At 34.6% G+C, this 24,696-nt stretch overlaps 1 long non-coding RNA gene across 1 annotated transcript; it reads right to left on the bottom strand.

The window, feature by feature from the left end:
- Nucleotides 1-362: 362 nt before the first annotated feature.
- On the bottom strand, nt 363-5,451 carry LOC131625210 (uncharacterized). The gene is made up of 2 exons (XR_009290776.1): nt 5,385-5,451; nt 363-583 (listed from the first exon to the last, which is right to left on the bottom strand). It is a non-coding gene; the product is annotated as an uncharacterized LOC131625210 (long non-coding RNA).
- Nucleotides 5,452-24,696: the final 19,245 nt, after the last annotated feature.

Here is a 24,696-nt window from a genome sequence, read left to right as displayed (position 1 = left end):
TGGCTTCACCTTCAAACCTCTCAGAAGAAGATCTCACACTGTCAGCCAGAGACAGTGGATTTAAAAAAACTATTTAAAAAATGACGTGGATTTAAAAAAAAAAATTAAAAGGCCACTTGAAATGCCAACTGTAACACCCCTTTTATACCCCAAAATAAATAAGCATATAATCAGAGAATAAGCATGCATATAATTCAAAAGGGCGTCACATCAATGTTTTCAAAAACTAAAAGCTTTTAAAAACCGACAGCATTTATCTACAATATACGATACACCTGGTCATTTCAAATAACACCTAAATATTTAATTACAATTCACACAGAATATGCATTCACAGCGGAAAATACAAAAATACTCATGTATTTCATAAAATGATTCATGTCCCATACCATGATCATATCTCAATAATCATCTCAACATAAAATAAATCATAATCAGAATATTTGGCTTGAAAGCCTCTCAAACAACAAGTAGCAAAATAACAAGTTCTTAAGTCATAAACATAATACATAACCAAATAGAAACATGAGTTCAACACGACTAGTCTACCCAGTGTTACATGACCAGAGCATCGACTCACTACCTGTTGAATGCAGTATAGGGCAAGCAACAAAAGAAAGATTTGGAAATATTGATCCGGGAATTATTGTCCTCAGAGATGGAGAGATGCCATTCAACAGTTTCTACAGTTTCGAGCTCGGGATTGAATGAGCAAAAAGTAAACAAAAATATAGACAGGTAAGAATAAACACATTCTTAGAAGAGAAATAACTTATCAGGAATGTAAATATATCCACTCTTCACAAACATACACTTACCAACCCATTATATTCAACCTACGATACCCGTCTATGTCATCACGTATCTCTCACATAAGCGTCCATCTCTGGAGCACAAACGAGATCATCTCACAACTAAGGTTATCTCTAACGCGAAGCTACGAGAACATCCGTATTCTCGCGTCGGCGATCTCTCGCGCGCCGCTCAAACACGAAAGCATTAAGAACAGATACCCACAGTGAATGTTAGCTCTAAATCTATCTCTAGAGTTCAGAAACTAACAGATAATCATCCTAGATAAGGATTCAAGAAGTTTATCTCTAAAGCACCCCAAATCCCCAACATAGAGCAAAAATCCAAGATAATATCAACACAGATTTGTAAAGCAAGTTAAACATAACATTATAATCGGTAAATATACATAAGATTCAAGTAAATATACAAACAAACCCAACACAAAGGCAATACATAAAGAATAGAAGAGATAAACCAAACATCTCGCGGGTTGTCAGCTCCGGTTGATGAGAAATCCACCTCCGATCTTCCAAGTGCATGACCCGGTGTTGTTTTCTAAGCTAATCCTACTCTAAGAATGAAAATGATGGAGTTGGAACCAAAAACTCTCCAAAACCATAACCCTAAAATGGTTCAAATGAAAGAATATAAAGACAATTTCTGCTACGGCCGCTTAGCGGCCAAATCTCGCTTAGCGGACTACACGTATTCACAAAATATCTACAACAGTAAACAGGCCTCCGCTTAGCGGCCAGAACCGCCGCTTAGCGGCCAGGGAAATTTGGTTCGCCCCTGGAAAGCGCGCTTACACGCCGCTCAGCGGCGCTCTCTGCACAAAACTTGCTTATTTGATCCAAAATCGCGCAATCGGAGCCGTGCCTTCGACACTTTATTCCCCGAGGCTCCAATAAGCATGAATACCTATAAAAACAAAGGAAAAACTATTAAACGGTATATAAAACATATAAAAACTAAATAATGTGAATATATACACAAAAGTGGGGATTTTATTACAAAATCAGAATGAATAGAATCGATAAGTGCCACAATTATATACTCAAAATAACAACATTTTGGCACTTATCAAACTCTCCCCAACTTAAAACTTTGCTTGTCCTCAAACAATGTCAAATAAATCAAAGAATCAAAAGTAATAAACCAAAGAATTGTGAATCAACAAGTTTTGAAAACCAAAAACAAATGTATGGCTCAATACAAAAACGTATAAACAAAGTAAATACTTACCACTATCCTACAACGACAAAATGTAAATGAAACTAATCCTAAGTACAAAAAGCATACAAAACATTCTAACACAATACATGCTCACATCATGAATCACACCTAGCAAAAATTCATCAATGGATGAAGAACACACAAAGGTGAAGGACTTTTAACACTCATCCAACAATCTTGCAAACAAAAGATTAAATTATGCATTCATCTAAAAATCACATTGAAGATACAAAAGCAAGAATCACAAGGACTTTTCAAGGTTGTAATGTGGCTTGGTTAACAAACAAGGGAAAAGTCCTAAGGCTAATCGAAACAAAAACTTGCCTAAACCTAAGGGAGTGATCAATCCACCAAAGATTCAAACAACAAAATCTCGATCAAACTTCTTCCATAACCACAAGTTTCTCAAACCAATCACCATACTTATTAGCACAATTGTTCACTTCTCTTTTCTTTTTGTTTTTCAAAACTTTTTCATTTTTTTCTTTCTTTTTCTTTTCTTTCCTTTTCCTTTTTTTTTCTTTTCACTTTTTTTCTTTCTTTTCAACCTCATAGCAACAACCACATAAGTAGCAACCATTTATCTCCCCAACTTGAATTCAACCACACCATCATGTGAATACTCCCTACTTTCTAAGGCAAGGTAAAAATTCATACCAAAAATCATGGTTGAGGGTTCAAGAAAACAAAGAATCAATCATCCATGCAAAAATGAGAACTAAACACTCAAAGATAAGCATTTAGCAAAAACAACATGGACATTGACAAAAAGGCTCAAAAGGGTTAACAAATGATCACACACTCACAAGGTGAATTGACTATTTGGTTATGGTGGTTGTGCTCAAAATGAAACAAAATGCCTTGATCCTTTTCATGCTTTCATAAAATCAACATAAATAAAAGATTAAGCATAATAAAATCTAGTTAAAACAAAGATTGTGGCCTCCAGCATATGTAAACAATGAAAAGCTTCCTCACATTTATGGTTTGGGAACTAAAGTGATTCAATCAACAAGCAAGTAATGCAAAAGAATGAATGGTATGGTAATTGTACAAGTGAAAAGTTTCCTAAACATGCAATGCTACAGAAAGCGATAAATGAGTACCTTGAATTATACACTTCAAAAACAATATCCTACCATACATCCGCAGGTTGAAACACTCAAGCTTTGAAAAATCACCTCAAAAATCTTTGAATTACCGAACAAAATTTGCATACAAACAATCACAAAAGAATTAGAAAAACAAAACTATTATACACAACTAATTAGCCTTGGTGAAAGTGGGAAAAAGGAGTGAACCAAGTGGAATGGGAACCCCACTGGTACAGAGCAGAAAAACAAAATTCTGCTATGCTCGCTTAGTGGAGCTGAGCTCGCTTAGCAGGCACATCAGAACTCAGAAAAGTCAGAATTGCACCTGTTGTTCCAATCACACACCACTTCACCTAAATTCCTCTTAAACATAAAAATAAACAAAACTTTACAACCATTGGGGTGCCTCCCAACAAGCGCTTGTTTTACGTCGTTAGCTCGACGCCTTTATTGTTTTGGTGTTTGGAAAGTAGCCTCCTCTCGTCATGCCATGGTAACGTCTCACCGCACAAGCCTAAAGAAAGTTTCCTAACCAACTACTCAACAAATGTTACTGGTACAAATATATACAACAATTATACAAACATAAAGGAAAACGCAAGTATACAATTATGTACACAAACAAACACATATGCACAAGTATGGAACACAAACAACTATTATCATACAAAAAGAGGAAAGTTAGTGAATGTTGGATTCACAAGTTGAAAAGTGAAGATGTGTTATTAAAGAGCTCATCCGAGATCAACATGTTTCACCAACATTCACCAATAAAAGTATACTTATATGTAACGTATACAAGTAAACTTATATGGTGAACATAAACAAGTAAACATGTACAAGTAAATATATATATATATACAAGTGAAACTATACAATATATACGATATATACAAAGCTCAAAACCACGAAAATTGTTGCAATGAAATCATAACCATCCCCGGCAACGGCGCCATTTTGTTGAATGCAGTATAGGGCAAGCAACAAAAGAAAGATTTGGAAATATTGATCCGGGAATTATTGTCCTCAGAGATGGAGAGATGCCATTCAACAGTTTCTACGGTTTCGAGCTCGGGATTGAATGAGCAAAAAGTAAACAAAAATATAGACAGGTAAGAATAAACACATTCTTAGAAGAGAAATAACTTATCAGGAATGTAAATATATCCACTCTTCACAAACATACACTTACCAACCCATTATATTCAACCTACGATACTCGTCTATGTCATCACGTATCTCTCACATAAGCGTCCATCTCTGGAGCACAAACGAGATCATCTCACAACTAAGGTTATCTCTAACGCGAAGCTACGAGAACATCCGTATTCTCGCGTCGGCGATCTCTCGCGCGCCGCTCAAACACGAAAGCATTAAGAACAGATACCCACAGTGAATGTTAGCTCTAAATCTATCTCTAGAGTTCAGAAACTAACAGATAATCATCCTAGATAAGGATTCAAGAAGTTTATCTCTAAAGCACCCCAAATCCCCAACATAGAGCAAAAATCCAAGATAATATCAACACAGATTTGTAAAGCAAGTTAAACATAACATTATAATCGGTAAATATACATAAGATTCAAGTAAATATACAAACAAACCCAACACAAAGGCAATACATAAAGAATAGAAGAGATAAACCAAACATCTCGCGGGTTGTCAACTCCGGTTGATGAGAAATCCACCTCCGATCTTCCAAGTGCATGACCCGGTGTTGTTTTCTAAGCTAATCCTACTCTAAGAATGAAAATGATGGAGTTGGAACCAAAAACTCTCCAAAACCATAACCCTAAAATGGTTCAAATGAAAGAATATAAAGACAATTTCTGCTACGGCCGCTTAGCGGCCAAATCTCGCTTAGCGGACTACACGTATTCACAAAATATCTACAACAGTAAACAGGCCTCCGCTTAGCGGCCAGAACCGCCGCTTAGCGGCCAGGGAAATTTGGTTCGCCCCTGGAAAGCGCGCTTACACGCCGCTCAGCGGCGCTCTCTGCACAAAACTTGCTTATTTGATCCAAAATCGCGCAATCGGAGCCGTGCCTTCGACACTTTATTCCCCGAGGCTCCAATAAGCATGAATACCTATAAAAACAAAGGAAAAACTATTAAACGGTATATAAAACATATAAAAACTAAATAATGTGAATATATACACAAAAGTGGGGATTTTATTACAAAATCAGAATGAATAGAATCGATAAGTGCCACAATTATATACTCAAAATAACAACATTTTGGCACTTATCACTACCTAATCTCCAACAAACACGGAAGAAAACTCCGGCTAGATCGCACACGAGCTACTAAACTCCAGAACGTACATGTCGCCAAACGAGGGCAACATTAAAACATAAGGGTGAGAATACGAATCATTATGAAGAAAGTATAAAAAGATACAATGGTTAAAATCAATAATTATAGGAATTTATTACACCATGCCTAATCATGTAAACTAATACTAATCAATATATTCACATATATTAAGTATTCGACAAGTATAAAGAGTATACTACTCCAATTTTAATACTACATTTCCAATTATGTACATAACCATAATTATCACATATTCACACATTTAACCAAATATATATATATATATATATATATATATATATATATATATATATATATATATATATATATATATATATATCCCAACGTCACCTATTTCAATTATCAAACTCATACACATATCACAATTACATCAATTCACAAATTCAATTACCACATAACTCTAATGTGACTCAATGCAAGATATGTGACACTATGCATGTGGTACCGCAATATGAACCCAACGTTTCACTGCTTTCCGATTCAATATATAGAATCCAAGCCACGCTTCCGATCCGGACAAGATCAAAGCCACCACGTATGTTTCCAATTAAGGATCAACGTATTCTACGTCTATTTCCATTCAAGGGTCACTGTCTATTACCATATGAACCCACAGTTTCACCGCTTCCACAATAAAGCCGACTATGCCATGAATGAATGTACAATTACCAAACAACGATGCAATTAAGATTATCTCTTCAATCTTAACTTACCGCATTCCCATAGTAATTCAACTCTATGAATTATATATCAAATTGTACACAACATTCACAACACATTGATATCAATCCACATAATAGAAACAATATTCAATTATGATTCATCAAAATACAATTAACACTAGTAAATCATACTATCTCATGTTAATTCATATCGCCAACAAAATATAAGAATATACTTCCAAACCAAGTATCAATTCATTAGTATTTGGCCAAAAATACAATTACGGTTAAATTCTCAAGATACCGTAATTTACCGATGAACCGAATAATTGATCCAATTCCAAGTATATATTCAATCAATTAGACTCATTGAAATTAATTCAACTATTAATTAAATTAACCAATTAATAATTACACTTAATTAGTTCCAAGTTTCTAATTCATTTTCTATCCCAAAATCAATATTTAATATAAAAGATATTCAAATTCACACTATTTCGGTCGGTTCGTAAATATCACATTTTCAACAAAATAACACCACCACGTTAATCTACTAATTAAACTTAGCTACCACGTAAATTTTCATCAAATTCCGAACAACTAATTATACCATTTAATTATACTATTCGTTTAAACGGGACTGTTTCTATTATATATGTTCCGCTACTGCAGTGTTTATACCAAAACTTCATTTCCAATTTCTAATACATATATATAATTCATTTTCGCTACAGTAGCTAATATATATATTATTCATTTCTGCTACATAGAAAAAGAAAAGAAGGAAAAGTTACATATATAACATTAATCCATTTTTGCTACAGTAATGAAATAGAGAGAGATATATTGTTGCGCTACAGTAAAGATATATGTCATTCTAATCACCTCCTAATTTCATCAATGTACCAATTTCAACACAATTAATCATCACAAATCAAAATTAATAATTAAAACCTAACAACTTCAAAACCATAAAAATTAGGGGTTTATACCTAAACATGTTTCTACCCATTGACCCAATTATATTAACCCATAATAATAGGGATTCTCCCCCTTACCTCTTCAATTTTTCTTCAACCCTAGTTGCTTCTTGTTCTTCCCCTTTTTCCTCTTTCTTTTCCTCTTTTCTTTCTTTCTCCACTTCTCTCTATATTATCCGTGAAAAGAAATAAAGAATAAATAGAAATGTGGTACCCTCTCACCCTCTAACTCTTACTAACTACACATAATGAGCCTAAATATAACACCTCATATTTACTTCTAACATCAATAAATAAGCCCAATATAATATATTATATTATTATTTCTATTTTAGTTACTAAATTAAATAACATCAATAATTAAATAGACACAAATATACACACCAAATTAATTAATATAATCAATTGTTACACTATCTAACAATCAATTATTAATTAACACAACAAATAAAATAAAATAGAATAATAAAATAACTACGGATAAAATCCTCTAATAACTTAATGTCTCATATTTTTGGTCTAATCTTAATTACTCAGAAAATTTCCAAAACGCTAAATATTAACTCATTAATATTTCTAATACTAAAAATATCAAAATTTTCGATTAAATATTGATCCGTTATCCCGAACTAATACCGACTAAATCGTTCCAAAACGCGAAAATTTCAATAAACACCAGAAATGACTAAATTAAGCAAATAATTATTAAAAACACCAAATAATATAGTTACTAATAGTATTAATAAAAATATTAATAAAAATCGGGATGTTACAACTCTCCCCCACTTAGAATATTTTTGTCCTCGAAAATTCAATCGACACAACCATTTCGACACCGAAACCACACTTACTCTCTCCCGATTCATGCCAATACAAAACGTTCAACATCTTCAACCATAGAAGCTTCCAAGGATGCCACTCCAATACTCGAATGGAATACCATGCAAACACACCGTTCTCTCGATGTCAAACTTAACAAGTCTCTCTATCCGATAATCCATCCTCACTGGAATAAAATAAGCGCATCTCGTCAACCTATCCACAATGACCCAAATGACTTCACAATTACTCGATGTTCTCAGCAACCCGAAATAAAACCCATAGAGATAATATCTCACTTCCACTCGAATAGAATAACTGTTGCACCAACTAAACGTTTTCTGACAAGTCCAACTCAAATACACAATTCCGCTATATCCCTCTTCATACTTTACCACTAAACATTTTCCTCAAATATTGATACATTTTAGTAGCATCATGACGTATACTCGAACCATTACGATGCCCTTCATCCAAAATTCTCTTTCTCAAATCTGAAACATCAGGAATACAAACTCGATCATGACTCCTCATGACACTATTCTCATCAATCCGAAAGTTATTACCTTTTTCCTTGCTTCATCAATGTCATATTGTCAACTAATTCTAAATCCAATTTTTGACCCTCTCTAACCTCGTCAAGAATACCACAAGTAAGCTTCAACATACCAAACTTAACACACGAAGACTTCGTCTCACAAACCAAACTCAAGTCTCTAAATTGTTCCAACATCTTTAATTCTTGAATCATTGACATAGACATATGCAATGATTTCTTACTCAATGCATCGGTTACAACATTCGCTTTTCCAGGATGGTAATTCAACCCAAAATCATAATCCTTCAAAATTCCACTCGCCTTGTTTTCCTCATATTCAATTCTTGTAATCACTACACACCTCAAATCTCGATCCAAACAATAATGCCTCTTAAGTTTCAAAACAAACCCAACGGCGGATAACATACATTTATACATCGAATAATTCCTCTTATGAACTTTAAGTTGCCTTGAAGATAACTACCACTTGTCGATATCTGCATCAACCCACCTCAGCTCGAAATCACAAACCTAAAGAAACTCTCTTCCTTTAACCAAAGCTCACATTCAGAAAACTTCGCATATAACCTCTTCTCTTTCAACATCGATAACACAATCCTTAATGTTCAGCATGTTCATCGTCACTCTTAGAATTCAAAACATCCTATAAAAACATTACCTCATAGAACCTTATTTTCTTCTAACTCGACAAAACAAGCGTGACTCTATGACTATACACTCAGACAATTGAACCTCTTCTCAAACAACTCCTCAAATCGACTCTTCAACTTCTCCTTAGTCGCTTTACACACTACCAAGTTAGTAAGACAAGTCTATCTTGTCCAATATGATCTCGTCTTCTATCAACAATAGATTAAGGGTGATCAAGTCCTCAATTTGTCAATAGACAGTCGACAATCATAATGAAACATAAACCATCGTTACTAAACCATAATAGTGTTCCTTCAGAACTCGCACTCGGAATCACTTAAAACACCAATACCCAAAATCTCTCTTAAAGTTACAATTACTTGCTTCAACTCCAAACAGTTCATACAAAATTCTCATCAAATTGGTCTAGCGGAAAACAAACTAAATTAATCTTAAAATCTCTACCAAGATGCTCAACGGATAATTCAAACACGCAAAAGAAGTAGAAACAAAAACCACAACAGTTGTATCAATAACAATACTACTATGCATAACAGATAAAACAAGATCCAATCTCACAGCACAATCCAAAGAAACGAAAGAATACGTTGCACCATCATCAATAATAAAATACGTACCTCAGATTAACCTCTCCTTAGCAGTGGTCTCAACACCAGGAAACACAAATGCTTTTCCTTTCGCTTACTCTTTCTTTGCCTTATCACATTTGGTACTAATGTGACCTCGCTTACCACAATTATAACAAATCGCACTCGAACCAATTCTACACTTGTGTGCTTTGTGACCAATCTTGTTGCACTTGAAACATGTCACAGGAGTCCTATCACAATCAATGGCACGATGACCTTCAATACCACATCCGAAACACTTAAGTGGAGTAGAAGTTCCTCCACCACTTAGCCTCTTGCTAAAATCAGAATTTTCTCTCTTGTCATCATATGGTTTCCCGCTGGATTGTCCTCTTCCTCGCTTCAACTTTAGAAACCTCATTTCTTTCTTTCCACGCACATCTTCTGGAAAATAGTTTTCCGAAAATGCATCCCGGAAAAGAGTCAAAGTAACTTCAATACATTCTCTTTCAAATCTCCGTGCAGTATTACTCCACCAATCGTCAGCTCCTTTCGTCAGCATGTGTGTACCAAACCGTACTTTCTGTACATCAGTGCAACTCACGACTTGAAAGATCTTCTCAATTTCTCTCATCCATGCTTGTGCTTTGTCCAGTCCATACTCTCCTTCAAATATCGGCGGATTGCACCTTTGGAAATCTCCAAAAGCACGGAACTCATCCTTTCTTTCATAACCGACACTCTCTTGTGGCGCTTGTCCAATCGCATGAGTCCACCTCATCACTGCCTCAACATTAATGTTACCATTTCTTCCTGCAGCCATTGTCCTAAGACATCCAACAACAAAACCAGATAAAACGGTATCGATCGTGTCAGATACACAAATCTAATACAACGGGATAAAAGACATTAATAACCTTGACCAACTGGTCGACCATGCTCTGATACCACTAATGTAACACCCCTTTTATACCCCAAAATAAATAACCATATAATCAGAGAATAAGCATGCATATAATTCAAAAGGGCGTCACATCGATGTTTTCAAAAACTAAAAGCTTTTAAAAACCGACAGCATTTATCTACAATATACGATACACCTGGTCATTTCAAATAACACCTAAATATTTAATTACAATTCACACAAAATATGCATTCACAGCGGAAAATACAAAAATACTCATGTATTTCATAAAATGATTCATGTCCCATACCATGATCATATCTCAATAATCATCTCAACATAAAATAAATCATAATCAGAATATTTGGCTTGAAAGCCTCTCAAACAACAAGTAGCCAAGTAACAAGTTCTCAAGTCATAAACATAATACATAACCAAATAGAAACATGAGTTCAACACGACTAGTCTACCCAGTGTTACATGACCAGATCATCGACTCACTACCTAATCTCCAACAAACACGGAAGAAAACTCCGGCTAGATCGCACACGAGCTACTAAACTCCAGAACCTGCATGTCGCCAAACGAGGGCAACATTAAAACAGAAGGGTGAGAATACGAATCATTATGAAGAAAGTATAAAAAGATACAATGGTTAAAATCAATAATTATAGGAATTTATTACACCATGCCTAATCATGTAAACTAATACTAATCAATATATTCACATATATTAAGTATTCGACAAGTATAAAGAGTATACTACTCCAATTTTAATACTACATTTCCAATTATGTACATAACCATAATTATCACATATTCACACATTTAACCAAATATATATATATATATATATATATATATATATATATATATATATATATATATATATATATATATATATATATATATATATCCCAACGTCACCTATTTCAATTATCAAACTCATACACATATCACAATTACATCAATTCACAAATTCAATTACCACATAACTCTAATGTGACTCAATGCAAGATATGTGACACTATGCATGTGGTACCGCAATGTGAACCCAACGTTTCACCGCTTTCCGATTCAATATCTAGAATCCAAGCCACGCTTCCGATCCGGACAAGATCAAAGCCACCACGTATGTTTCCAATTAAGGATCAACGTATTCTACGTCTATTTCCATTCAAGGATCACCGTCTATTACCATATGAACCCACAGTTTCACCGCTTCCACAATAAAGCCGACTATGCCATGAATGAATGTACAATTACCAAACAACGATGCAATTAAGATTATCTCATAAGAGGAAGAAAATAATAGAATAAGTGCATCCGATTTGTAAACAAGACCGTAAGACCATGCTGTTCTTATAATTATAATATGTTAAATCCTATTTTATTCGCCGTAAATTTAACATATAGCTACAACATCCTAATAAAATTATAGATTTGATATACAGATTTGAATAACATATAGATACAAATATAACATCCTAACAAACAATATCAATTACACACGTAATAAAAATATAAAATCAAAAAGAAAAATTCAATGAAAGAAAAAAATCACGTTCTCACAACAAGGTACAGATAGCAGCCACAAAATAGAAGACAAATGAAACGTGAAACAAAAAACCTAATATTTAATAATTTAGTAAGAACAATTTTGGAATTAAAAAAATTATTGAGGATAAATCAGGGAACATAATAAAATTTTAATAAATAAATCTTCCCTCCCCTCCAAATCCCTCCAGTTTGGGGGGAAGCAAAAAGTGAGTTTAGGAGGGATTTTGCTCCCCTCCCATTCCCTCCCCTCCCCTTATAAAAAGTGAACCAAACAAATATATTTACAAATATCCCCTCCCTCCCCTCCCCTCCATCTACCCCTAACCAAACAGACCCTTGGGGTTAGCTATGTTCAGTTTTAGTCTTGACATACAATACTATTAAACATACATCCAACAGTTAGCAGTTAATATAGAGTGCGGGAAATAAAGTGCGGAAAAGTAAATCCCTAATTACTACTACATGGCTTCGGGACAGATACATAATCAGTAAAAAAAAAGCTTTGCGGGAAAATAAAGTGCAGAAATTAAAAGTCCTAATTGAACTATTACATCCCTTAAGCAGTTACATAATTTGTAAAAAAATATGTGAGAAAATTAAACAGCGAATGAATTAAAAAGTCGAGAAGAGATTGAAGGAGAAAAGAGAGAAAAATTTAGGGTTAGAAAAAGATTTAAATTTAATGTTAATCTAAATCTAATTATTTATGAAAATAAATCTAAATATAATTAATTAATAAAATTAAACCTAAATGTCCAATTAGCTTTAATTATTAAATCCTAAAAAATCTAATCAAACCGTAATTAAGTTAATTAAAATTAATGTCAGAAATTAAATCTAACCTAATTGTTTTTTTATATATTTTTTATAATTAAAACAAGTGATTAAAATAATTAAAAAACCTAATTAAATTAATTAAATAAAATGGAAAAGAAAAAATTAATTAGTTATCTAAAACTCTAATCCTAATTGTGTAGTTTTATTAGTGGTTAAAAATGAGTTAAATAGTTAATAAAACAATTAAAAATTAATGAAAGAAAGTAGAAAGAAGAAGAAAGGATGGAAAATTGCACAAAAATAATGTAGAATGTTGGGTGTTGAACCCAGGTCATTGAGGTTCCAGGTCTCTCTCCATTATCAGTTGCGCCATGCCATTCAGCTGTTAACAAACCAAACGCAAACCAACATAAATCAAAACGCGCATCAGTTTGGGAAAATTCAAAACACAGTCAACTGGGCCCATGCACTACTGAATGAACCAATTGTAATGCTCATAAATGCCACACATTCATCTTCTTCGTTTTTTGGGCCTGGAAAGTTGCTACGAATCAACTACAATTTAGCTACGCTATTGTTTGTTGCTAAAAACATGCAATTATCAAACTCACAAAATATGATGAATAAACTTCACACAAGGGCATGGTTCAATTGTAAATTGGCTCCTGAACAGGGTGGTTGTGTTCGTTTGGCCTGAAAGTTCTTGCAAAAGCGAATACAAAGGTAAAGGGTCTTTGCCCTAAGAATGGCAAATGTCCATATATGCACCAAAACTCAAGAACGATTATTCCAAACATCTATCATGAAGATGGATATATGAATAGAAACCATTTAAATTGCATGTATTGAAAGTTTGAAATTTAAAATATGGAGCAAACTGGTGGTGGTCGTGTGATGCTTTTCCACGTGCTCCAAGCTTCAAGGAGTATATGAATGCGTTCCTGAGACCTTCAGGAGGATGAATGATGACTTTGGGTTGAGTGAAACTCATTTGGAACGAATTTTTATTGTGCCCTATTCTTGAGGAAACTTTGATGCTTGCAAACCCTATTCCTTTGGCAATCTTTTCGTCCCCTTAATTTAGGAGAGTGTATTAGGTTAAGAGTTGGGCTTGGACCTCAAGTGATTAGTGAGATTTGAAATTTGATTGAAATATGTGAGAAATCTTTCTAAATTCGGCTATTCTCTCTCTATAATCATGCTTCACAAAATTTGGACCTCCATGTGATGTTATTTGGGCCTTTAAATGATTAAAACCAAAGGCATGTGAATTGATTCCATTATTTTTATATTTTACTTAATTTATTTACCTTTTTTTTTTGAATCAATAAAATACTTTGATTAATTCAAAAACAGACTATACAAGGCGATCGCTTGGATCCAGCCCAACACAATCAAGAAACCCAAGCTAAAAAGAAACCCAAGCTAAACCTATTGCACCATCAGCTGTGCTACATAATCTCTCATCTTACTATTATGCCAGCCCCGGTACACAATCATTTCTATAACTCTTTCCTCTATGTTTCTATCTTTTGTGTTTGTATCAAAACTCTTCTCATTCCTATACCTCCATATCTCATATATACATTCAGTGATAGCTAATTTTAACATAGCAGCTCTCTTACTTTTCCCTCTACAATTCAGTACAATCCACTCCAACTCCCTATCCCAGTTCAGAGGCTCATGTTGGATATTGATCCAGTTCAGAACCTTTTTCCACGCATTCTTCATCACAGAACAGTCAAACAACAAATGTTGTTGAGTTTCCACTGCATCACAGAAGCTGCACTTATTGTGATCAATTAAGCCCCATTTCATCAACCTGCTCCTTGTTGGCAGCCTTGTATGGCATGCTATCCACAGTTGGAAAATAGCCCTGGGCCTAGCTAGATTCCCAAACATCAGCTCCTTCCAAGACATCTGATTCTTATTAGGGTGCAAAGCTTTGTAGACTTCCTTCATTCTAAAACTATCACTACTCCATACCACCATGTTTTGGACTTTGTCTCTCTGCATCAGAATAGCTTTTAGTATCCAAGAATAACATTCCTTCACAGTCATGTCCATTAACACCTGGCCTTTAATATAGTAAGCATGCATCCATTTGACCCATAGGGACTCTTTCTTCTTACTGAGATTCCATAGCAATCTAGTTAACACAGTATTGTTCCAAATTTGCAAGTTAACCAATTGCAATCCTCCATTTTTATTTGGACAACAAACAGTCTTCCAGGCTATTGGGCTTTTCCTGCTGTTCTCCTTCTGGCCAGTCCACAGAAAACTCCTACAAATTGCATCTATCCGATTAATCACAGCTTTGGGGAAAGGGAGAGCCTGCAGCCAGTAGTTCATAACTGAGAAAATAGTGCTATTAAGCAATTGGAGCCTGCCTGCATAGCTTAATAATTGGGAGCTCCAGTGATTAATTCTCCTCATTATGCTATCAAACAAGCTATCATACTCCTTAATAGTAAGTCTACAGCCAGACATTGGTATCCCTAAGTATCTAAAGGGAAATTTTCCTTCTTCAAACCTGGTAATCTTCAGAATTTCCTCTTTAGTGTGCTCATCTACTCCACCAAAGAAGATCTTGCATTTGGCTGGATTGACTTTAAGGCCAGTTGCCCTAGAGAATTTCTCAAAAGCCTGCATCATCATATTTACTGAACCTGTATCTCCTCTTGTGAACAGTAGTAGGTCATCTGCAAAACACAAATTAGTTAGACTAATCTTTTTGCACTTAGCATGGTACCTAAAAGCTTTATCCTCTGCCATTTGCCTCAGCCCTCTATTTAGATACTCCATAACTATAACAAAGAGAAGGGGAGATATTGGGTCTCCTTGTCTGAGCCCTCTCTGAGCCACCAGAATGTCACTCTGCTCTCCATTGATGTTAAATCTATATGAAACTGTGGTGACAACCTTCATAATCCAGCTGACAAAATTCCTAGGGAAACCAACTTCTTTCAGGATACACTCCATAGCATGCCAGTCAACTGTATCATAAGCTTTCTGGATGTCTACCTGCATCATCACCCTAGGTGTTCCTCCCTTCCTCTTGTAGCCCTTCAGCAGCTCATATGTTAGTAGAATGTGGTTATGAATAATCTGCCCAGGGACAAAGGCAGCCTGGTTCTGAGCCACAATACTTGGTAACACTTTAGCCATCCTCCTAGGCAGCACTTTTGAAATAATCTTGTACATTGTACTACAACATGATATGGGTCTATATTCTCTAATCCTCTTTGCATCCTTGCTCTTGGGGATTAAGGAAACAAGAGTGCAGTTCACAGCCCTGTACAATCTTCCATTAAGAAAGAAGTCTTGCACAACCTTTATTACATCATACTTGATCACATTCCATGAAGCCTTGAAGAAGCAAGCACCATAACCATCAGGCCCAGGGGCCTTTAGGTCTCCAATACTTCTCATAGCTACTTCAATCTCCTCCTCACTAACTGGACCAGTCAGCTCTTCTCTTTGAGTATTGCTCAATTGAGGCCCTTTTCTCAGCACAGATATATCAATACCATCAAGGTTTTCCTCAGCAGTTCCCATTAAACTCTTATAAAACTTCAGGATTTCATCAACAATTTCCTCCTTAGTTTCAAGTGTCTCCCCCTTCTCATTAATCAAGGTCTGAAGTTGTTTCATTTTGCTTCTGGCTTTAAGGGATGCATGAAAATATTTGTTATTTCCATCACCCAACTTAATCCAATCCACTTTGGCTCTCTGCTGGAGGTCCCTAATTTATTTACCTTTTAAAAGAATAAAATCCAAATAAAATAAATAAAGGTTATAAAAATAAATGGATAGATTTATAGGTTCTTATTTAGATCATAATCATGTTTGAAATCCAAATCTTAGGTCTGTTAGTCAAAATATTCAAATTTGCTCCAAGTGACTTTTGTACATTTCTCAACATCTGACCAACTTGTGCAATCCATAACTTCCTTAATTCTTGTAATATGAAGGTGTTCTTGGACTCTTTGTAAAACTTAAGATGTCTACTACAACCTCCAATTGGCCTTTTTTTTCATTTAGAGACTTCATCTTCATGTACAATGCTTTGACCAAAAATTTCTCTTTGTTGACTTTCAAAATGACCTTTAATATTTTGACCTGTATCTTTCTAATGAAGCATGTGCCTTTTCTTTTAGGGAGACAAGGTTATAGAGGATTGCATTCTCTTCAAAATGAGCTTTGATTGGGAAATTTATGATAAAGTATGTGAAAGTTATGCTTGGTCAAAGTTCAGTTGTCTTTTTGCCCAAAAACCCTAATTTAGTAACTTTGACTTTTGATGATTTTGAGATTTTCTTGATGAATCATGATAAAACATTGAACAAATGATAAATGTGACCTTAAATCCTTGATGTTGACCAAAAATCTTGAAGCTTGACTGTATATTGATCATAGTTGACTTTTAGGTCTAACACAATCGACTGTTGATCATTTGAGCAATTGACTGAACAATCTTGCACTGTGAGGCTTGAAACTTGGAATGGAGGTACCTTGGGACATATGATATATTATGAAGTCCACTTGAGGCTTTATAAATTCCATTTCCTTGAGAGAAACCAAAACCCTAATCGGAGGCCTATTGCTTAGGAGACTTCTTGAAACAAATTGTCTTGAAGATGTGAGGGCAAATTTGAGGGTGCAACAAGTTCCAAATGGGTTGTAAAGTAGCCATAGTCTCTCTATGCTGAAGGATATACCTCATAATCCATGTGCTATTGGATTTCACAACTGTAGCAAAGACTTCCACATTTCGCAGGTAGTATGTGTGCACCCATCTGATCCATAAACTATCTGTTTTATCAGAGATGTTCCAGAGCAACTTGAGCAGGTTAGTTTGGTTCCACAAAGTGAGATCAAAGAGGCCTAATCCACCTCGGGTCCTAGGTCTGTAGATTTTGTGCCAGGCCACAAAATGTTTCCTGCTAGGAGTATCTTTTCCAGTCCACAGAAAAGCTCGGCAGAGGGCTTTAATTTTCTTAATAGCAGCCTTAGGAAAAGGAGGTTAAGGTCTGGATTTTATCTCTTGTACTCCTAGGGGTACTCCTATGTACCTAAAGGGTAGAGAACCCTCAGAGAAGGTAGTCAAGTTCTGGATTTTATCTCTGGTAGCAGTATCCATATTTCCAAAGAAGATATTACATTTATTGGGATTAGCCTTCATTCCAGTGGATTTGGTGAAGTTTTGGAAGCCTGCATCAGCAACTCTACAGATCTAAAGTCTCCTATAGAGTAAATTAGCACATCATCTGCAAAAGCTAAATTAGTGAGCATAAGTTTTTCATATTGAGATTGATGGTAGAAGTCAGGGTTAAGTTGCATCTTGTATAGGTTTCTCTCTAGATATTCCATGACAATGACAAAAATATAAGGGGATATTGGATCCCCTTGTCTAATGTCTCTTTTAACGTGCAAGATCTTAGAGTAATTGCCAATTACTTTCCCTGTCCTTGCAGTCAAGACTTTAGAAATAATCATGTATAAAATGGTGCATACAGAGATAGGCATGAAGTCTTTAATGTTTTTGGCATCTGCATTCCTTGGGATGAGGGATACCAGGGTACACTTGGCAGCTTTATACAACCCATTGTGTATGAAAAAGTCATGCACTACTGCAATCACATCACCTTTGACAGTGTTCCAGCTATACTTGAAAAAGTGAAAACCATAGCCATCAATGCCAGGGGATTTGATATCATTGATGTCTTTTAGAGCTCTATAAAATTCCTCTTTAGTTACTTGTGCTTCCAGGTAATTTCTTTGACTAGTGTTTAATTGGATGCCTCTTCTTATTTCCCTCACATCAACACTTAGGATGTTATTCTATTTCTTCCCCATAATATTACCATAATACTCCAGGACTTCAGATTCAATTTCTTCCCGGGAATTAATTAGTCTGTCGTCATCTCTCAGTAAAGTATTTATGTTCTTAGTGTTATTCATAGCTTTGACTGAGGAATGAAAATAAGAATTATTTCCATCCCCCAGATTAAGCCACTCCACTTTAGCTATTTTCTTCCGCATATCTTCATCAATAGTTTGCTAGTACACTAGTCCCTCAGTGAGCCTTTTCAATTCGGTAATCCTAAGGCTGTTCATTCTGTCATTATCGAGTGCCTCCTAGGCCTCCCCCAAATCAATTATGAAAGTGGTGATATGTTGTCTGGCATAAGTAAATGATTTGCTAAGTTTCTTCAAAATAGGTTGTAGCCTCCTCCATTTCACCCAAAGAGTGAACATATGTCTACCCTCTAAGGGCATATTGTAGTTGTTTTTGATAATGTCTTCATATCCCTAAACTTTGGTGATAGATTTCAAGAATTTGAAGTTTTCCCTTTTTGGTTGAGGATGGGTCTTGTCATCAAGATAAAGCACATTATGATCTGAGACACTAGGAGAAAAGTGTGTAAGATTTGTATCTTGTTGAGTAAGAAACCAATTCAGGCTCCCTAATACTCTGTCAATCCTAGAATAAATCGTGCCCTAAACATGCTTGTTGGACCAAGTGAAGTAGTCACCCTAGCTTTCCATTCCAAATAAGCCCTTGAGATTCATCATGTCTTGTAGATCTCTATACCCAACTTTTGTTACAATCTGCCCTCAAAACTCTATCTTGTGCTTTAATGACATTATTAAAATATCCAATAATGCATCATGGCCATGTGGTTTGCAGTCTATCAATATCCTTCCAGAGATCTCTTATCTGCTCAAGTTTATTAATTGCATAAGCAACAGTCATCCAATACTTAAGTCCTCCCTTAATGTCATAGATGCCACAATGGATCATTTGACTAGTGGATTTCTCAACTTTAAGCTTAACTTTGGTAGGGTCCCAGTTAATACAAATACAACCATTGCCATGGAAATGGTAGTTATCAACATAGTTACCTCTAAGGTTGAGTTTATTTTTAACTGTACCAACATTATTATCTTTGGCACGAGTTTCAATCTAGATGTTAGTAATATATTTAAGGCCTAGGAGACGGGAACTAATCTCCCTCATCTTACATGCTTTATTCTACCCCCGGACATTCTAGACACTAATCATTGGCCAGTGTTTTGTAGCACTAAGAGGTCATTCAAAACCCCTAATGCATCAAAACCATTCTCACAAAGTAAAGCACTGGTTATAGATTCAGTCATAGGAGCTTTACCTCTTTCTTTGTTACTTTTGATGATTGTAGTCCACCCCGTCTCTTCTCCTAGCTTAATATCATTCACGATGACCTCCTTAGTAGGTGGTGGTTCTGTAGAAATAGTGGTGGGTGTAGGTCTAACTTCATCCTCGATAGGTTTAGGTCTAGGTCGCCATTGTTTCTCCTTAGGTTTTCCACTGTCACATTTATGTTCTTCCTTTTGACACCTCTCACGATACAGAGGTCTCCATTCATATTATATGGCTTATTTCATCTTAATGCCTCGTTATCCTTGATAGTTATCTCATGTGGTAATGTCCATTTTATATAAAAATATATGCATATCCACAAGCAAGCGAGCATAAGAAACTATATGCATATCCGAAGGCATTCCAACGAAAATTTAGAATATTGGTTAATTCGGATATGCATATCCGAATTAACCAAAATCCCAAATTTCTTTTGATTTTATTTTAAAAAGATATTTATTTATAATATAATTATAATATAAATAAAGTGAGTTATTATTAATAAAGAATAACTTAAATAGAAATTATTGTAAATAAGGAATAAAGAGATTAAATAAAATTTTAATTTTGTAATAATTTAATTATCATAAATTATAAAAGTAATTACTTTTTAAATCACTACAACATTATGCATTATAATTAATGAAATTATCATGTTAAAAATATCTTTCTATTAACATTATAATTTTTAATTTATATTAGCATTTTTTAAAATTAATTTTATATAAAAATAATGTATTGATTTAAATATTTATTAGGCTAATATTATTATTATTATATCTTGATTATAATGGTATATATTTAATTATATATTTTAATTAATACAATTAATTGTATTGATTCACCTTAATTTTAATTTTTTTAACAAATATTAGGTTATTTCAGATAAACATATCCGAAAAATCCCAACACTAAAAATTGAAATATTTCAGATATGCATCTTCGAAAGTCTTTTTTTTTCTAAAAAAAAATGTCTTTGGATATGCATATCTGAAATATAGGGGTATTTTGAGGTTTTCACCGCGGTTCTATGAGTAGGCATACGAGTGTATAGAGAATTTCTCTTTGGTATTAGGGTTAGTTTATGGTAATTACAATGTTGGGCTTGTTTGATGTTTAGGCCCAAATCTGAATTTGCTCATTCATCACCCCTTCAGTGTGAGACACCCTCCATGGATATTTACTTGTTTTGCTTTGGGCCAAAGTGTGTGAGCCCAACGAGTTACTACTGCAGCACCCTGTATGCTGCAAGTCTCACGGTGAAAAGCCCATTGGGCTCACACACTTGGCTGATTCAAAAGATGACTTGGGCCTTCTGTCTATTGAAAAGCCCATTGTCCAAACTTTTATACGCACCCTACTTCTAATACTTTGATTTTAGTTCATTGTTTAGTAGTTTATTTCCTTTATTTTTTTTTATGATCAAAACACCAAAAATATTTTGTTTGATTATTTCTTTTGTTAATATTAAAAACACAAATATTAGAATAGGATTTATTTCTAATTGCTTTGCTTATTAAAAAAATATAGTTAAAATTTTAATTCCTTTACTTGATTTTGTTCGCGCACACTATGAGTTTTTAATCAATTAATTAAATATTGCTTTAGTTAATTTAATCTTGTTAATTAAAATTGATTAGTCTTACTAATTGTTTTTTCTTAACTTGATTAGTTAATTTAATCAATTTTTAATTGATTGATTAAATGGTTATTTCACTTGTTTTCTTTACTTGTTTAAGTAATTGTTTTTGTTGCTTGAGATGTTTATCTCTTATTTTTGAAGTGTTTACTTTTTTCTTATGTTGACACCATGTTCCCTTAAGAATGTGATCCCGCATCTTGTTCAAGATGAATCATATAGACTTTAGGATTGATATCCATGCATGACAATATTAGTTAGATCTCCCTCATATCCCAACTTTAGGTCCACATCCCCTTTTGTTTAGTCTTATTTTTTTTGCATTATTTTCTTTTTCAACTTTTAAAACATTAATAAATAACGATATGAATCATACTACTACGAGCCTTACGCAATGGAAAGGAACGAGTGGGTGCGGGTGCAGACCATAACTTGTTTTTCTTCCATTCATAAGTCTTTTGTGTGGTTTAAGTCCCAAGCCTTAATAAAGTAGAGAGGTGATGAGTGTCATTGCAGTGGGATCCATTGCTCATTTATCTACATAAAAAAACACCAATCAATTCAATCTTCTTTTTCCTTTATGGACCAGATAAAGCCACAATTAACTGTATGTCATTGGAACCAGGTCAATATGGCAAAGCTTTATCTCTTGGTTATTCTGAGATCTTAATTGCTTCTGACGCTAGTTCTGATTCATAATTTAACGATTTTGAAGAGGATTAGACCCAGGATGTTGATACAGAGTTGGTGATGCAGCTGCCACATATGGATATAGATAGAAAGGTGTTGGAAACTATGACTGGTGGAAAAATGGGTGACCGTAATGTATTGTCGATGCACTATGAGAATAATCAACAGTAGCCGTGACAACATTGGACTCACCTTCCTTCTTCTTTTGGAGGTTGTTAGGGGGTTTCTTCTCACTAGTCTGGCTTCCTGAGGCGCTTTGAATTGTTTCGCTTTTAAGGCCACTTTCTATTTGTTCTTCAATTATCACCAAGTCAAAAAAAATTTAGGATACATTCCCTATCATTTTCTCATAATAAGAGCCTTGTAGAGTATTCATGACCATGTCAACCTGTTATTTCTCTAAGAGTGGTGGTTGCACTTGGGCTGCCAATTTTCTCTACCGTTGTGCATATTCCTCGAAGGATTTGTTGCTTTTTGAGTTAAGCTTTACAACTGCATGCGGCTAGGAGCCATATCCATATTGTACTTGTACTTCTTCAGAAAGGCATCAGCTAAGTCCCTCCATGGCTGAATGTGACTCCTTTCTAACTTCATGTACCAACTTAACGATGCCCCACTCAAGCTATCTTGAAAGCAGTGGATCATTAACTTATCGTTACCGGTATGCGAGGCCGATTTTCGGCAAAACATCACCAAATGGTGTCTCGAACATCTAAGGACCTTGTACTTATTGAAGTTAGGTACATTGAATTTATGAGGTATAGCTATATTAGGAGCCAGACACATTTCAAAAGCACTGAGGCCATATGCATCATGCCCCTCGACAACTCTCAATCTTTCTTCCAGAACACAATACTTATCGGCTGATTCAGTATCCTAATGAACCCAATGTTTGTCACTGGGTGTGCATCTATAAGATTTGGCATGTAGTATGAAAATTGATGATACTCAATAGCATCATGAGGTGAGATATGCCCAAACTGGGCAATGGAATTTTCTTGCATAGCAAGGACCTCATTCACATTACACACTGTGATTTGTATAGGTTAAGTGTGAGCGGACGTCAACTTGTGGTGGAGTATACCTAGGAGGAATACCACATGGTGGGAAAAATGTGCTTATTGTCGGAACTGGTTAAGAATTGGAAGCATATCCAAATGGTGGAATTTCGTTCTCAATAACTGCAGTTGTTGGAGTGTTGTCCTCTCTCCTTTCCATGGCTAACATGGCTTCCAAGAGTTAGTCCATCTTGCCTTTCAATTGATCAACATCACTTCTTAGGCCCAATTTTCCTCGTTCCAATTCGTCCACGATCCTTCGAGAGTTGCTTCGGGTTCAGTATGGATGCCAAGGAATCAACTTGCTGGTTAAGGCCAAAAGATATGATATTTTGTTTAAAAAAATGTGAATGTATGCCAAAGAATAAGGATGCATGATTTTTTTTTTTATGAAAATGAAATGCCATGTATGGATGAGGAAGGATATGTACAATGTAGCTTCAAACGGTCCGCGTATAATTTCTCACTGTAGGATGGTTTTGAGTACTTTTCACCAGTAATCCCCAAGCTCTAGGTTTTTTTATAAAGTTCCTAGAGTCGCGAATCCTATTTGTGAATATTACCGTCATAACAAATTACTCATTCTGTTTTAAATAGAATTTCTCTTTTGTCAAGTTTTTAGTCTATTATAAATGCTAAAATCAAATCTTCACACATTTTATAAAAGAAATTAGGAAGAAAAATGAACTCAGAAAATTAACATAAATGTGTAACATTTAGTTTTAATATTCAACAATATATTTTGTTTTAAAAAAATTTTATTCGAATTTTCAAACCGAATATTACCTATTATTTATAGTTCCAATAAAAAATAAGTTCAAAACTAATAAAATTTAAATTTTGATTTGAATATAAGATTTTTGAAATCTTTAGTTTAAATATTTAAATCGAAGTTTCAATAAAGTGAAACTTTTCAAGACTTGTTTCAAATTTTTTATTTTTATTTTTATATTTGAATCTAGGAGGAATATATTTTTCTGATTAAAACAAGGGTCTTGCTAACCAGTATGCTCAGGGCAATGGTTAATTATTCAGGAAAAAGAAAATATATTATAGAAAATTTAATATTTCAATTTTCAAGGCATTAAATACGCAGATTACCGAGATAAATTTACTATTTTAAAATGTTAACCATTGTTCTGAGAGCACTGATTAACATTTTCCTTAAAACAATA

The sequence above is a fragment of the Vicia villosa genome, unplaced genomic scaffold (genome assembly GCF_029867415.1).
Source record: "Vicia villosa cultivar HV-30 ecotype Madison, WI unplaced genomic scaffold, Vvil1.0 ctg.000195F_1_1_1, whole genome shotgun sequence".
Classification (NCBI taxonomy): Eukaryota; Viridiplantae; Streptophyta; class Magnoliopsida; order Fabales; family Fabaceae; genus Vicia; species Vicia villosa.
Note: the sequence above shows the minus strand (reverse complement) of the source record. Positions and strands in the feature narration are given on the sequence as shown.